The following is a 13,627-nucleotide window of genomic DNA, read 5'->3' on the forward strand; positions in this document are numbered from 1 at the left end:
ATTATTCATACTGAGGATCTTAGAATTTTGTGACTTTTGTTTCTATTATCTACGTAGCACCTGTAAAATAAAAGAGTATTCTTAACATTCTTATTCACACTTAGAAAGTCAGGAAGATTTATTAGGTTTAGGTTATTGGGAATTAAGAATGAATTTATAGATACAATGCATAGAAACCAATAACCACTAAAAGTTATATTGTATTTTATGGTGCACAAAGTATTCCACAATAAAAGGATTCACAACGCTGGAATAAACTATGGGCTGTTGATAGGTTTCCATGAATTACTGTGGATTGCATTTATTCCTCTCCATATTATTTGGGAGTTCCCATGAACACTAAAAGCCATGTGTAACTCATTTACCTGGCTGATTTAAGAGGCGTTTGATAGTTCCCGAAAGTTTCCACTCTCTCTTTCCTAGCCAGAAAATCAGAATGCAGGTGCATCAGAGAGACGGGAGAGAGTTTAATGTAGATTTGTTGAGTGGGGAAGAGTAGTTGGAAAAACACTTTTTGTAACTGTATGTGTGTGGGTGTGTATGTGTGCATAAACACACTCTGTCTACACACCACAAAAGAGAAAGAATAACGGCAGGGGAAGAGCTCTTCCTGCCTGAAATGAGAGAAAGACTATGATAAAGAGAAGCATAACAAATTTGTTCTGAGCCATGGAAGAATTTCAAAGCAAGTTCTTTCCTCTCCAGTCTTTCTAAAACTCTCATTTAAATCTACTTAGCTTTGTAAGTAAATAAGTATACTAATTTATGGATTTCTTAATCAGAATTTATGAACACTTCTCAACCTTAACACTTTATATCCACATGTTATTATATTATCATCTTGATTACCTATCATTGCTCAGCTTCCACTTCAAAAATCTTACTTCAGTTATGAACTTTTTCTCTAAACTGATTTGTAAGCAAGAATGAAAAAATTCCGTGCTCATTTTCACTTATCCATTCATCTCTGTAGATGGGATACTGAGAAAAAAATCCTAGAGCTACCCACACATTTTGAGAACATAACTAAGATATATTTTACACACATTATCCCATTCTCAGTCCAGAAACATTAACACTTGCTGTCAGTTGACACAGGCTTGTGTACCCTGGAAAGTTAAAAACAATTTTTAAAGGGTTTTAGAGGGACATAAGTCTTTCAGAAAACAGAAAGCAAGTATATTCTCTCTGGGTTATGGAGACTGAAGATTTCCCCTCAGCTTCTCTGGGCAAAGACCCAGCATCACACAGAAAAGAAACTGGCAAGTCTGAAACTGACTGCTTTTGTCTAGTTTTTACCCACAACTTTCTATTTTAGCCTGGAAAATGGCTACCTTTAGGACATAATTATTTTTAAATATTTATTACTTATTTTAATAGCAATCAATCTGTCTCAAAGGAAGGAGGACAGACAAGAAATTTGGAGAACCATTTCACCTTTTTATAAGATATAAATATATAATTTTAACAATACTGTGATTTTTTTCTATAACATTTTACATGGTTGTCAAATCATTTGCTTGGAGAAAAATTAATGAGCAGAGTTACTATCAAAAAGGAATTGAGATAGCTGTTGATGAAAAACAGGGTGAAATGGTTTAACAGTATTTATCATATCTATTCACCTATCACCCACACATATTCCAAATGTTCAGAAAGGGCTAAAGACCAATTTCTCACAAAAGTGGACTGAATAACTGGGGACAGATCTAATGTTATCTTACGAAGTTGTTTAGAATGAAGGGAAAGGCGTTGGGAGCTTTCTGTGGGAAGTAGTGTAAGGCCGGAAAGAGTAGCACAGCTGGGTTTGGTAATTAACATCTGTATCATAAATAGCACGTGAGTAAAAAACTGGATCCAGTGCCAGGAGAAATGACCTGAGGCAGATTTTAGGTTAGAGGGTGATTAACATAGAATCTTAAATAAGTACGGGTTATAAACTACACATTGTAATCGTTTTTTTTTTTTTTTTAATGTTAGTTAGCCAGGAGGGCCCTGCATCTTTTACCGCATTTCAGAGCCTGCATATTGGCCGAGGATCTCTGTCTTTGATAGTGCACTTTGTCCAAATGAGAGACATAAAACAGACAACATTTTTCTGAAGAGTCAAAGTGAAACTGCTTCCTGTTTATCCCTTAGATTAGCGCTATCCAAGAGAACTCTCTGTGATGATGAAAATGTTCTGTATCTGTGCTGTTCAATAAAGTAGCCACTGGTCACAGGTGGCTATTGGGCACTTGAAATGTGGTTTGTTGGACTGAGGAACTGAATTTTTAATTTTATTCAGTTTTAATTAACTTGAAGTTAAACAGCCTTATATGGCTATTGCCCATTGTATTTGTGCAGCCTTAGATTCAAGCTCTCCTAACTCTTTGGTCCACTGAGGGAATTTTTCTGAATGGTTTAGTATCAGATGCTAGACCTTTAAAACCTGAGCCAAAACTAAAATTTAAGTTTCCTATCATTCAAACTACTGAAGAGCCTCTTATTTAGGGTCCCTCCACTTTCAACCACTACTATTTATATGGATTAATGAATACATTACTACTCAAGACTGCTTGCCATTGGTCATGTAACACTCTTCAAATTCCCAGTGGTTCGAAACAGACATTTTTATCTTCTTTTTCTGAGTAAGAGGCTTTATAAGCAAAATAATTATTTTTCATCAGTCATAAATGTCTAGGACTTGATGCTGTCATTTTCCCAGAAATACAATAAATGTAAAACAAAATCCTTTCAATCAGTAAATATTGAATGTGTAGATTCAATCATTCTATTTTGCACTTATTTTTTTCCCGTGTATCCTAATTCAGGTTTGTAGACCATCATCTATATGTGCCTGATAACAATTCTTGGAGCTATTGAGCCTTCTCACAAATTCAGATTTTATTCCAGAAAGCTGCAAGCGGCCTAAGAAAGAATAATAACACAGTCCAATATTCTTTAAGATTTTTAAAAATATAAATAAAATACAACGTTTTAATTTAAATCAATATACTCATGTTTGGGTGATTTCTCCCTTGTTCTCAAACCATGGGGTCATTTTCTTACATGTCTAATAGGTAGTTCAAAGCAGAATGTAGTAGAGGGGTCTGCCTTCTACAAGGCAGAAATATCTCATCTCGATGATGAGTTCTAGACCTTAATTCTGTAACTAGTTGGAGTGGGATAGAATTTAAAAACAACTCCCATACATAATAGTTTGCATCTGCTAATCCCAAACTTCTAATATAGAATGGATAAACAACAAAGTCCTACTGTGCAGCACAAGGAACTATACTCAATATCCTGGGGTAAGCCATAATGGAAAAGAATATAAAAAAGAATGTATATGTATGTATAACTGAATCACTTTGCTGTACAGCAGAAATTGACACAACATTGTAAATCAACTACACTTCAATAAAAACAAAAACAAAAAACCAAACCAACAAACAAAAAACAACTCCTATACCACTCTGCTAGCAGAAATGGGAACTACTGATGACTTTAGCAACTTCAAAGTGCTCTCAGCCCAATCTATCAAATCTTAAACTTCGTAATATTTGTTGTTGTCCCTTGGAAGTGTTGCAAAGTGAGCTTCAGATCAAAGGAAGCAGAAAGCACAGCTCCAAAGGGCTCAGTTATCTCCTGATGCATGTTCCCTCGCCAGGCAGGCTAGCCACCTCTGCACTGTAAACTCCTCCAAACACTACCAACAGCTCCAAGTTTCCCAACGCATGTTATTGACACCAGAGTATGGGCTCCAGTTTCCATATAGTGTTTGTCTATGTGACTGTTTTCGACTGCCAAAGTTTTGATATTGTGTCATTAATGTCTCCCATTTCTAACAAATAAGCTGTCTTAATGAAATTACATATGCTGGACCCAATTTTAAAAGTCCATGCATGTTCATATGTATGTATGTCAGTGTTTATAGTGATGGAAAATCTCCAGAAAGGAGAGCTGAAGTCCTATAAACTCCAAAATGTTTCTCTTAAGTAAGTCCATTTTGGGAAAAGCTCTGTCACATGGTTCTTGCACATAACTGCCTCACCTCTGAACTGCTGCATTCACATCTGGCCTGAGCCCCCATGAGGTGGGGCTTGCTTTTGACTGGAACCTGATGACAGTTTGCCTGTGTTTTGAGCCTGAAAATGCAGTTGGCTAACCTTTTGAGTCAAGGGGTTGGAATATAACCATACCTCCCTCCCTGCTTCAGTGACATTGCAGTGGAGCTACCATCTGTGTGTGTGTGTGTGTGTGTGTGTGTGTGTGTGTGTGTGTGTGGATGTGAGAGCAAAAGATACTGGGCAAGGGGCTGGGATGAAGGGAATGGGGGGGAGGAAAAACACCTGCTACTCTCCAATTTAACTTTCTGTGGGACTGGATTTCTTATTGCCCTCACAGCAGTGTTTCAATGCCCCAGATGGAAATGAGGACAAAATGAAAGCCAAGTTGTCACAAACTAAAATCGACACCCTTAAGGGTGGGGGCAGGAGTATGCTTCATATTCTCACCTTGTTAATTATCAGCAGCCTCCAATTGTCTCACAGGATAGACGTCTCTCTCCCTACAGGCTAGAGCTCAAATACCCAGACAACCTTGGCCTTGAGGCAAATCAAAGATGGGTCTTCTTTTCACATTCTCTGATGGGACTGGAAAAAATCGGCATAATAAACAGGGTAGGGGAATTCTTTTTTTTTTTTTTGGCTGCATTGGGTCTTTGTTGCTGTGCACGGCTTTCTCTAGTTGCAGTGTCTACTCTTCTTTGTGGTGCGCGGGCTTTTCATTGCGGTGGCTTCTCTTGTTGTGGAGCACGGGTTCTAGGCACATGGGCTTCAGTAGTTGCAGCACGCGGGCTCAGTAGTTGTGGCTTGCGGGCTCTAGAGCGCAGGATCAGTAGCTGTGGTGCACGGGCTTAGTTGCTCCGCGGCATGTGGGATCTTCCCAGACCAGGGCTGGAACCCGTGTCCCCTGTATTGGCAGGTGGATTCTTAACTACTGCGCCACCAGAGAAGTCCCCAGGGGAATTCTTAAACAGCAAATCCTAACAGCTACCTGAAATGATTGCTGTATATTGTGTTTACTCCTTTTAGGTTGATGACAAATGTTCATTATCATTTAAAAAGTGATAGAAGACAGTTCGGATCACAATGTATGTTAGAGGAGGCACTTTACCCCATTCCTCACCTTTCCATAAATGGGGCTTTACTTCTACCCCACTTGGCAAGAGGGAACATAGCAGAAGACACGTCCTGGGGAGGAGCGGCTTCCCCAGGGGAAGAGGAGCCACGATCCTAGTGGTGACAGAGTCAGAACCGGCCATTCGCCAATTGGTCCCTATTTCTCAGTGGGGACATGTTAAGATTAAAGATTCCAGTCACCTGTGCTCTTGTTCTCTTGGGCTCTCTGAGCTGAATGGGGTGTAAGGAAGTGCCTCACTTCCCACGTGACCGCATTACGGGGATTGGAGAAGGAGGCTCTGAGTAACACCCCACCTCCCTCTTGTGTCCCACACAGGGAGTGACGGGTCCTTTGTCCTCTTCGTGAAGGAACAGTGTGGGAGCATCCTTTTTAGTTCCTGTCTCCATCTTTTCTTTTTAAAGGGAGCAACTGATCTGATTGTTGTTGTGAAGAAATGGAAACTGCAAGTACACAGTCCAGCCCCTCTCTGACTTTCCCCTTTTCAGAATTATCTGTTCGAAATACACATTTTGCCATGTTCCAGGATCTCAGCTCGTGGGACAGTCTCTACACCACTTGGAGTTGGGCAGGGAAGTTCAGCTCCAGGGGAAAGGTCTCAGATCCAAACACTAGTCAAGCAAAACTTATTTTTTGCTCCCTATCCAATCCCCTTATTTCTCCCCAATTTGTCAGAACTCCAAGGGAATACACATTCTGATGGCTTTTTAAAAGTAGAGGCGTCTGAAGCAAAGTGGAAAAGAAAAGGACAGGGTGAGTCAACCACTGTTTGAATCTCAGCTCTGAAGCTACCATGGTTCTGACTTCAGTTAAACCAGTGATTCTCCTTGGTCAGTAAAATGAGGATAATCCCTGAGATCCTACATCTCAGGATCAAATGAAGACTCATTCATGGAAACGTATAAAATGCATTTAATAAATCAAAAAGCTGATATTCCAGAACATTAACTTTGTGCTGTAAAACATTTCTAAGTGTTGCATGTGTAATAACTAAAGTAATCCTCACAACTCTGTGAAGTAGGTTCTGTGTTTTGTTCTTGTTTTACACATGAGGACATGAAGCACAGAGAGGGTTAATAACTTGCCCCAGGTCACACAGCTAATAAGAGACAGAGTTGGGATTCTAATGCAAATAGTCTGGCTCCAAGCCTGAGCCCCTAACTCCCATGCTATCCTCTCTAATTAATGACAGATGAATCTAGTTTTAAAAAATTATTTTCCCATTAAAATGAGAGAATGAGTGCTTTAAGTTAAATACAGGCATGAAAGGTAGAGGCATCTCAAAAGCACCATCATATGATAGAAGTGCGATAGAATCTCTGATCACCTAAGTTGAGGGCAGGTTGACCCCCTTTCCTAGTCCTTTCTCACCTGCTTCCCACTCTCCCTTTCATCAGTACTTTGGCTGTTTCTTCCTAAGACATGATCAGGACAAAAATGCTTGGGAGTTGTGATTTAGTAAGAATGTCTGGATCGTAGAATCTGGTACACTTGAGAAGGAGGGGATTTTAAAGACCATTGAAGAGAAAATTAAGGCCACCAGGAGGTGAAGGAACATAACAAAGCACACAAGCCCAGAGCTTAGCAATGCCAGGGCCAGAATCCAGGGTTACACCAAATACAACTTAAAAAAATGAATATTATAACCCAATTTAAGTGTGAAAACTCATACCATGAGAAGATTCTTTTTTTGTGAACATAAGTGCATGAAGAGAAGACCTGTGGATCCTTAAATTTTGTGTTGTGGATCTAAATATATAACCCTGTGGCATTGTGGTTTTTCCCACTGTGATAATGTTTTAGCATTACTTGTTGATATTCATTTGATAATAGTTACATATACCTAATTTCCAGTTCTGAGACTGTGGACAACTTAGACATTGATGTTCTATATCATCAAGCACATCTCTGCTAACTAAGATAGGGTTTTTTTGTTGTTGTTGTTTGTTTGTTTGTTTTTGCAGGGACAATGTCATATTTATTTTTACATCCTTTAAACATCTGGCATAGGACCTTCTTCGCACTGAATAGATGCTTACTAGGTGTTTTCTGTTTTATTTTTTCAGTTATATCTATATGCATATAAATGAATAAGCAATATTGCCAAATATGTATAACATTTTACAATGTTCAAAGAGCCCTCCCACCCATTAGCTTGTTTGATTCCTGCAACATTTCAGAGGTAACTGGTTTTGTGACTTGGCAGCAAGCAAGCCAACAGTAACTTTATTCCAACTCACCACGGTCCCTTTAAACCTAACGCTGAAGAATCAGTCTTCTCTGTCGCTGGATAAAATCCCAGAGAGTTCTTGTAGCTTTTCCCACCACTTCAAGATTTTGAAAGCCCCAGTCCAGTCTAATATTAAAGCTTCAAACCCTCATTCAATATCTAATTTCTCCCCTCCCCAAGCTTGGATTTGTGCCAGGCTCAAAAACCTACATCAGGGAGTTGGAGGAGCATGGACAATTCAGCTCTGGTTTCGCTTCGCCTTCTTCTGCACTGACTGTTTCTGGCCTCTCCAAAGTCAGGTAAAGGGAAGGAAAAAGAGATAAGAAGGCCAAGGAAAGATCTCTCTTGTTTGGCACAGGTGTAATCTGGTGTTACTGCCCCTCCCTGGGTGTGGCAGTTGTCCACACGTGGACTTGATTCTTTCTCTTCCGTGACCCCCTTTTTTAAAAACTTTTTATTTTATATTGGAGTATAGCCGATTAACAATGTTGTGATAGTTTCAGCTGCACAGCAAAGCAACTCAGCCCTACATATACGTGTATCCATTCTCCCTCAAACTCCCCTCCCATCCAGGCTGCCACCCAAGGGATTAGTCTCCAGAATTTAAAAACAGCTCATGCGGCTTAAGATAGGGTTTTGTACAAGCTGAATAGTCTTTAGGAATACAAACATCCCATGTCTTTACACTTCGCAGATACTGTGTTTTATTACAAACTGAAATTTTGTGCAACCGTACCAAGAAAGTCTGTCAGCACCATTTTCCCAATAGCTTCTGTTTACTCTGTGTCTCTGTGTCACATTTTGGTGATTCTAACAATATTTCAAAGTTTTTCATTCTTATTATGTTTGTTACAGTGATCCGTGATCAGTCAACTTTGATGTTACTACTGCAAAAAGATCACGATTTGCTGAAGGCTCAGATGATGGTTAGCATTTTTTAGCAATAAACTATTTTTTAATTAAGGTCTGTACATTTTTTTAGAAATAATACCAGTGCACACTTAATAGACTACAGGAGAATGTAAACATAACTTTTATATGTACTGGAACGCCAAAAAATTTGTATGACTCACTTTATTGCAGTATTTGCTTTATCGTGGTGCTCTGGAATTGACCCCATCTCTGAGGTGTGCCTGTACTGAGTGATTTATAGGATGATATGGATTTGTACTCAGAGGTCTTATTCTCAACCCTTACCTCCACCATATCTTCTGCTGATAGCTACAAAGTCTTATCCTAAGAAGTATTTCAAGGCAATTCCTCTGGCATGAGAACTGAGTCAATGAATTACAGCAGCGACTCTTTTGGAAGTCTTCATGAGTCACAGAACTGACCACCCTGATGGCATGATGACCTGGTTATCACTCCTCAAGGGCACATGTCACCCTGGTAGTAATTGGCAGTGCCAGGATTCTAATGTAAAGCTTTTTTGACCTCAAAGTCATTGCTCTCTCATGATGCTTTCTCTCATTCATGATGTTACGAAGGGTTCTAATACCAGTTTTCCCAGTAGTTTGTCAGATGACAGCATACTCAACAACTCGATACAACGTAGTCAAGATTCTTTTGGGGCTTCCCTGGTGGCGCAGTGGTTGAGAATCTGCCTGCTAATGCAGGGGATGCGGGTTCGAGCCCTGGTCTGGGAAGATCCCACATGCCGCGGAGCGACTACGCCCGTGAGCCACAACTACTGAGCCTGCGCATCTGGAGCCTGTGCTCCACAACAAGAGAGGCCGCGACAGTGAGAGGCCCGCGCACTGCGATGAAGAGTGGCCCCCCGCTTGCCCCAACTAGAGAAAGCCCTCGCACAGGAACGAAGACCCAACACAGCCAAGAATAAATAAATAAATAAAGTAATAAATGTTCAAGTACAATTGGTGTCTTTAAAAAAATAAAAAAAGGATAGGGATCCCTATCATTTAAAAAAAAAAAAAAAGATTCCTTTGGCTGCAATTTGCAGACATGGGCTCAAACCTGCTTATGTAAGAGTGAGCACGTTACTGAGTCTGCAGGGATATCTCATGTCATCCAAGGACGGAAAGTGCAGTTTCTGAGAGACAGGAGCAGAACTGGAATATCATCAGGAACAAGGCAGCTATGCTCCTTACTCTGTAAGGCTCAGTGTTCTATCTGCGCCAGATTCATTCTTCTCTCTCTGAACTGTCAGATGCCCGTCTTTGTTAGTGTCAAGGAACCCATGTCTGTTGGTGGGAGCCGGTTTTCAGAAGAGGGCATGATGAGTAGACAACCAAATAGGTGTAAACCGCAGCATGTCTACATTTCCTTATTTGGAAAATGAGAAGACTGGATTAGATAATAATAATAATTGATAGTAACTAAATCTTTATTCTGCTTCAGGCACTTGGCAACATAATTTACGTGTATAATCTCTTTAAACCTTGTAACAACCCTATAAGGCAAGAAGTTTATTTTAGATAAGTGAGGCATGGAGAGATTAAGGAACTTGTTCAACATGATCTTTAGAGTGCCCAGTAGTTACAAAATGCTATGGTTTTTAATTAAACAACACAGTCTGAATAAATGTAACAGAGATAGATTAACTGAGTGAAAATAATATGAAAGTATATTTTGTTCCTTAACCTCAGGTCATTTTTCTTCTTAAAGAGAAAGGTATAGCCTAAACAAAAATGGTGAAATATCACAATGATCAGATTAATTAAATTAGATGCTTATCATCCTAAAATGGACAGGACATGGTAACAATGACAGATGAAATAAAGTTACTGTCAAATAGCAGGCATCCAGAACAAATTTTTCTAAGTGGAGTTTGTGGTTAAACCAGAAATGCCGAGAGAGAGCGGGAGAGAGAGAAAGAGAAGGAAAATATGAAAATTCAAATTGAGTTTCTCAAGTTTGGAAGACATAAGAGTTTTCTTCTTATGGGTATATTTCAATATTGTTTCACAGTGTTAATTATGTTTCATGTTATGTTGTTTGTAGGTTATGATACTCCATTCATGATACCATTTGAAAATGTTCAACTCTGTGCCCAAACTTTATTATCCCTTTTCAAATGCAGCACAGTTTTTCAACTTTTTCAAGTTTTGAAAATGCAGTCTTTCCCAATGATAAGTAGAGGAGAATGGGGAGGCGTTCAGTTAAGCAATTTTATTTCCAAACTGTATACTGAAAAGCTCTCCATTACTGGAGGAAAGTGATACAAAGCCAGCAAAGCTTACACATCAGTAGTGAAGCGTCCTTCACAGTTTCACTGCAATATGCCCCTTTAGCAAATGTACTGAAGAACCAAATGTCATTTTGCATGTAATAATTGTAGTAAAAAGAACTTTTTCTCACCATCTAAGTACGAAAATTATTACCATTGTAGATAGGAAGGCAACAGTCATTAAATAAATTAAAAGCATCTTTAAAGTTTTTCCATATACATATATAAGTTATATTTTCAAAATTGCCATCGACTGTACAAGCATTCAGTTCTCAACTAAAACATTTACAGAAACTACTGTGGAAAGCCGAAGGGAAAGCTTGGTTTTTAGGAAAAGGGGATCATTTAAGCACCTATAAACTACATTAAAATACAATTCTCAAGGGAAAAAAGATATACAGAGAAGTCAGACTTACCCAAGGTATCGTATTTAATCTCATATTTAATCTTACACATCAGGTGTGCAAAACTATTTTTTAACCCAGCCTTGACACAACCAAGTCAATATCCAGACATTTCTTACTTGCTAGCACAGAGAAAAGTGAAAGACTAAACTGAATAATGAAATTATATAAAAAATTTTTATAAGCCAGACTGATAATAGTATTATACACATATGATTGTCTATGAAAATAATAAATGGGCAAAAAGGTTTTATTTTATTTTTTTCAGAAATGTTAAGGTAAAAAATCTTAGCTTAATGAATAAATGATCATCAGTTAATATATAGCGAAGTAAGTGTCAAAATTGATCTGGAATATTGTAGTCCTGAGATCTGGGGAGTCCAATCTTCCAGTTTAAATTCTACAACCCCAAATCCTGTAAATTGCATATTATTTACACAGGTTACAACAAAAAACTTTGAAAATACTATATCGACATCAGCAGTCCCTGAATTTGAATTCAAGAGAACAGTTACTGAAAAAAAATTCATTTTTAACTAACTGTGTGTGTGTGTCTCATATGTAGGAATGGGGGTGGGAGGTTGGTTGGAAGAGAAAGAGAGAGGAAAAGAAAGAGGTATGATTTAGGAAATGGTATTATAAATATAATTTCCCTTCTCATTAATGCCACTTTAATATCAAGACATTTATAAAAAGTTTATATAGTAACTATATAGATACTAGTACCTAACAAATTATGAAATAATCACTCAATTTTCCAACTATTTCGTGTAAATTTTTATTAATTAAAATATTAACTCATTTATTTCAACCCCTACTTCAACCCCTTCAACCCCTTGAAAAGTAATCTTCCTTTACTTTGGGGGACTAAACATTTTCCCATTTAAACCATAATATTTGCTCAATACGGTAGAAAATGATGGTTACAAGGTCACCGAGAAATAACTACTGCTCAGACTCTTTCATTGTGTTGTAATTTTGTCATGTCAATTGTTCTTAAAGATAAAATATTATTTAGAGAATTTCTTTTTTTTTGGCCATTGTAGGATTTAATCTGTGACAAGTGGGCATCAATTTAAATGAAGAAAGGTAACAAACAGACATCAGGATAGAAGAAGACTGAGAAGTACAACTGGGCATTGCTAGAGGTTTTGGTTGATACCTTTCTAGAAAAAACTAAATTAAGAATTTCATTTCAATCTACCAATGAAAGAAAAGTTTTCTTTATTGAAAGACACTATGACCAGGATAGGGCAGGCACACACTGCCTCACTTCTATTATATAATTTTGCTTTCAAATTTTTGATAAAAGTTAGTAAAAAATAACGTCATCCCTTGTCTCATTTTGAATCTTTAACTTTATGCTACCAGAACAAAAACTGACTGGAAGAAACCATAGTAACTCAGGCACCAAGACTTAATTCATTATTTAGAACAGGTGTGTCTCATTCATGAGTCAACACACACTCCAGAAGTGTCAAAAACTTCTTTTCATGGTACTTTTTTAATGGGTTTCCAATAAGATAGAAATACTACTTAAACCATGGAGGATGCCATACTCACTCATAAACACTGAAGAGTAGGATGCTTTTTCCTTTGGTTTATGAATAGCTATACTTGCAGTGTTTTTAAGCTCTATTGCAACCATCCATTCAAGGAAGATGTGTGTGACATAGCGAGTACTGCATTGTAAACCCAAGCTTTCGGTGGCAGAAAGGACTTCCAGCTCAACTACTCAACCTCTTTATTTTACCAGTGAAGACACTGAAGTTAACACATGTCTTTCAGAAAGTAGATGCTCAATTAGTATTTATTAAATTATGAACCACCATAGATAGCTATAGGCAGAGACAGAACAAAACCCCGTGTCTTCTGACACTTCACAGCCTCTGAAATGGCTTAGTTGACTCTAATCAGGTCAGACTGAACTGAGATAAGGATTAACCACAGATAGAATATCAGCAACAATCCACGGTCTGAAAACATTTCTGTCACACGCATAAATATAGTGAGGAAAAGATTTTTGAAACAACTTCGTGAAGGCTAAAGTGTAAGAGGAGCTATTGATGACAAGTAGAAATGGGAAAGCACCAAGAAGTGTCTATATTTGACTCCCATTCTTGTTGGATAATTCTTAGTGAGTTTTGCTAAAATGTAGATTCCCCGTCTGAGCCAAAGGCCTTGATCCATGTGAAAAAGTGCCTGGACCTGGACGTGGCGGAACAACGATATTGAACGTGTGATTGTGATTAGATTGGTCACTTAAAGAAACCTCCAACATTCCCTTCACTTCTGAGCCTTGGCATCTACTGATTACTTCATAGGAAGTAAAGGCATAACAAGAGAATTAAACATTGAACTGAATTTTTAAGTTCCATTTAAAAGAACAAATGAAAGCACTCATGGAAAATAGATATGGAAGAAGAATTACGTCTGGGTTGTTGAAAATTGGGTTGCTGGTTCCCTTTCCTGGGAGGCCATGAAATGAAAACATCAGTATTTCCAAATAAATGGCTGAGCCAAGTGGTAACTCTCTGCATATGCTTTTGGATCAGTCTATTCTTTTTGGTAAAGTTCTCATAACTGAATGGTGCTTGCCAGAACATGAAATGAAAAAAAACA

The sequence above is a fragment of the Balaenoptera musculus genome, chromosome 5 (genome assembly GCF_009873245.2).
Source record: "Balaenoptera musculus isolate JJ_BM4_2016_0621 chromosome 5, mBalMus1.pri.v3, whole genome shotgun sequence".
NCBI classification, from domain to species: Eukaryota; Metazoa; Chordata; class Mammalia; order Artiodactyla; family Balaenopteridae; genus Balaenoptera; species Balaenoptera musculus.